Source organism: Oncorhynchus tshawytscha, unplaced genomic scaffold (genome assembly GCF_018296145.1).
Source record: "Oncorhynchus tshawytscha isolate Ot180627B unplaced genomic scaffold, Otsh_v2.0 Un_contig_475_pilon_pilon, whole genome shotgun sequence".
Classification (NCBI taxonomy): Eukaryota; Metazoa; Chordata; class Actinopteri; order Salmoniformes; family Salmonidae; genus Oncorhynchus; species Oncorhynchus tshawytscha.
The window spans coordinates 40,355-45,000 of record NW_024608409.1 but is presented as its reverse complement, the minus strand read 5'-3'; the positions used below and the strand labels follow the sequence as shown (position 1 = coordinate 45,000).

At 47.9% G+C, this 4,646-nt stretch overlaps 1 pseudogene; it reads right to left on the bottom strand.

Moving 5' to 3' along the window:
- The window catches only part of LOC112241348, a 16,473-nt pseudogene extending 13,645 nt beyond the window's left edge, over positions 1–2,828 (bottom strand).
- Between the last annotated feature and the right edge of the window lie 1,818 nt (positions 2,829–4,646).

Here is a 4,646-nt window from a genome sequence, read left to right as displayed (position 1 = left end):
CAGATATTTGACAGGAGTTTGGTATTTATTGAACGTGATATAGAAGCTATTCACCAATCAACAAACCAATCAATTCATCAATCAGCATCAACCTTCACCTTTGTGGTGCCAGGGCAGGTACCAGGGACAGGACACACTGACAGTAGTGTTGGCGAGTCCATCGGGCCAGCAGGCATACATGTCAAAGGTTCTGTTACACACAACACCTACAGGAAACAGTTACAGAACATCTCTTTATCTGGGGAAACAATTACTGTTGATCGGAACACATCCTGTCCAATCAGATCTGTGAAGAGGGAGGGAATATCTTCCTGGAATAAAGGATAGACATGTTTATTTGACCTTTATTTGACCTTTATTTAACCAGGCAAGTCAGTTAAGAACAAATTCTTATTTTCAATGACGGCCTAGGAGAACAGTGGGTTAACTGCCTGTTCAGATTTGTACCTTGTCAGCTCGGGGGTTTGAACTTGCAACCTTCCGGTTACTAGTCCAACGCTCTAACCACTAGGCTACCATGTATCTACTGCCACAGCTGACCCTCCCCGGGAGAGCAGAATGGAGGACCTTCATCTTCCCATAATGCACGGTGCTACACAGTGTTTATGGTGTGAGTGTGCGTGCAGGCGTGTGCGCGTGTTTCTCACCAGTGAGCGGCGGTTCTCTGCTGTGATTGCGGCTACACTCCTCCGTGTACATCACCCATCTCTGCATCAACGCCTTTAATGGCTTAGCTGGGGACACCTGGGGGACAGAGAGACAGTAAACAGATAGACAGGGACACCTGGGGGACAGACAGACAGTAAACAGATAGACAGGGACACCTGGGGGACAGGCAGTCAGTAAACAGATAGACAGGGACACCTGGGGGACAGGCAGACAGTAAACAGATAGACAGGGACACCTGGGGGACAGACAGACAGTAAACAGATAGACAGGGACACCTGGGGGACAGAGAGACAGTTAACAGATAGACAGGGACACCTGGGGGACAGAGAGACAGTTAACAGATAGACAGGGACACCTGGTGGACAGACAGACAGTAAACAGATAGACAGGGACACCTGGGGGACAGGCAGACAGTAAACAGATAGCCAGGGACACCTGGGGGACAGACAGACAGTAAACAGATAGCCAGGGACACCTGGGGGACAGGCAGTCAGTAAACAGATAGACAGGGACACCTGGGGGACAGAGAGACAGTTAACAGATAGACAGGGACACCTGGGGGACAGAGAGACAGTTAACAGATAGACAGGGACACCTGGGGGACAGAGAGACAGTAAACAGATAGACAGGGACACCTGGGGGACAGAGAGACAGTAAACAGATAGACAGGGACACCTGGGGGACAGAGAGACAGTTAACAGATAGACAGGGACACCTGGGGGACAGAGAGACAGTAAACAGATAGACAGGGACACCTGGGGGACAGAGAGACAGTTAACAGATAGACAGGGACACCTGGGGGACAGGCAGACAGTAAACAGATAGACAGGGACACAGGCAGAGAGATGGAGAGACAGACAGAGAGACAGAGAGATGGAACAGATAGACAGGGACACCTGGCATAGGACAGACAGACAGAACAGATAGACAGACAGGCAGAGAGACATACAGGCAGAGAGACACAGGCAGAGAGATGGAGAGACAGACAGGCAGAGAGACAAACAGGCAGAGAGACATACAGGCAGAGAGACATACAGGCAGAGAGACAGATAGGCAGAGAGACAGACAGGCATAGAGACAAACAGGCAGAGAGATGGAGAGACAGACAGGCAGAGAGACATACAGGCAGAGATACATACAGGCAGAGATACAGACAGGCAGAGAGACAGGCAGAGAGATGGAGAGACATACAGGCAGAGAGATGGAGAGACAGATAGGCAGAGAGACATACAGGCAGAGATACATACAGGCAGAGATACAGACAGAGAGAGACAGAGAGAGATGGAGGCAGGCAGAGAGATGGAGAGACAGATAGGCAGAGAGATATACAGGCAGGGAGACAGATAGGCAGAGAGACAGATAGGCAGAGAGACAGATAGGCAGAGAGATATACAAGCAGGGAGACAGATAGGCAGAGAGACAGGCAGAGAGACAGAAAGTGTTTAGACTATATCACTGTCTGCCATACAGGGCCTGTTCTCAGAGGGTCATTCTACCATGTAAAAACACATGTGTCACTCCCCAACACTAAACACCAGTCACTTACAGGCCTGGGGTGGCTGGCTTCCCATGTCTGAATGTTTCCCTACAGAGGGACTCACTGCTAGGCTGCATTCTGTTGACAGGACAATGAATGGAATCCTTAGAAGGATCCAACGTGGGCGGGCGGTCTGTCTGTCTGTCTGTCTGTCTGTCTGTCTGTCTGTCTGTCTGTCTGTCTGTCTGTCTGTCTGTCTGTCTGTCTGTCTGTCTGTCTCTGTGTGTGTGTCTGTGTGTGTGTGTGTGTGTGTGTGTGTGTGTGTGTCTGTGTGTGTGTGTGTCTGTGTGTCTGTGTGTGTGTGTGTGTGTGTGTGTGTTCCGGACTCACTTGGATGCTGGAGAAGACTGTGAGCAGCGTGAGCAGCATGAAGCCCCGTGACATCCCTTAGTCCTGCTGCCTGGTGGAGGGGCGCTGTGGGAGCGGGGTCAGGGGTCACCTTAACCTCACCTCATAGGAGGGCTTTACCTGGGGACCACTCTACCTGGTGACACACAGAGGGGGAGGAGTCACACTAACACACAGATATGTCTTACTATATTTGTGAGGACTTTTTGGGGACCCAACAATGGATTCCCATTCCAAATGATATTTTCCCTAACCCTTAAACCTAACCTTAAAGCTAACCCTTAAGCTTAACCCTAACCCCTAAGCCTAACCTTAAACCTAACCCTAACCTTAAATCTAATCCTAACCTTAAACCTAACCCCTAAGCCTAACCTTAAACCTAACCCCTAACCCTAAACCTAACCCCTAAGCCTAACCTTAAACCTAACCCCTAACCCTAACCTTAAACCTAACCCTAACCTTAAATCTAAACCTAACCCCTAAAACCTAAACCTAACCCCCTAACCCTAACCCTAACCTAAACCTAACCCTAACCTTAAACCTAACCCCTAACCTAACCTTAAACCTAACCCCTAACCCTAACCTTAAACCTTACCCCTAACCCTAACCCTAACCTTAACCTAACCCTAACCTTAAACCTAACCCCTAACCCTAACCTTAAACCTTACCCCTAACCCTAACCCTAACCTTAACCTTAACCCTAACCCTAACCTTAAACCTAACCCCTAACCCTAACCTTAACCCTAACCCTAACCTTAAACCTAACCCCTAACCCTAACCTAAACCTTACCCCTAACCCTAACCCTAACCTTAACCCTAACCCTAACCCTAACCTAAACCTAACCCTAACCTTAAACCTAACCCCTAATTGTCCTCCCTTCTCTGAATTGTAGCTGCTCTACTATTCTTCTGAGGACCTTTGGTACTCTCTCTCTCTCTCTCTCACACACACACACACACACACACACACACACACACACACACACACACACACACACACACACACACACACACACACACACACACACACACACACACACACACACACACTAATGACCAACCCACTTGCTGTATTATCAAACCGACACACACATAACAATTGAATTGAAACAAACAGGAAAGGCACTTGTGGATGTATTCTAGGTGTGACAGTTACTGATTAACTAGATGGGGTCTATTTCTGGCATCTGACCAGCTGTGGTGACAGACAGAGGAACTCCTAGTGGTTTCATGGAACACCACTTGAATTCTGAAAAATAACTCTCCCTGTTCTCTCCCTATGACCTCACAGTGCTGCACTCTACACACACACACACACACACACACACACACACACACACACACACACACACACACACAGAAACACACACACACACACACACACACACACACACACACACACACACACACACACACACACACACACACACACACACACGACACACGACAGTCCTCAGCCCTCAGCCAAACCACTCTGCTTCTGTTTACACTACATCATGCTGCACTAGTCCTAATTAGAGAAAAGAGAGAGAGGAGAGAGAGAGGAGAGAGAGAGAGGACAGAGAGAGAGGAGAGAGAGAGAGGAGAGAAATAAGAAATAGAGAGAGGAGAGAGAGAACAAGAGAGAGAGAGAAAGAGAGAGAGGACAGCAACACAATTAGACCCAACCAAATAATTTGAAAACAAAAAGATAATTACTTGACACATTGGAATGAATTAACAAAAAAACAGAGCAAACTAGAATGATATTTAGCCCTACACAGAGAGTACACAGCGGCAGAATACCTGACCAATGTGAGTGACCCAAAATTAAGGAAAGCTTTGACTATGTACAGACTCAGTGAGCATAGCCTTGCCAATGAGAAAGGCCGCCGTAGGCAGACCTGGCTCTCAAGAGAAGACAGGCTACGTGCTCACTGCCCACAAAATGAGGTGGAAACTGAGCTGCACTTCCTAACCTCCTGCCCAATGTATGACCATATTAGAGACACATATTTCCCTCAGATTACACAGATCCTCAAAGAATTCGAAAATAAATCCAATTTTGATAAACTCCCATATCTACCGGGTGAAATACCACAGTGTGCCATCA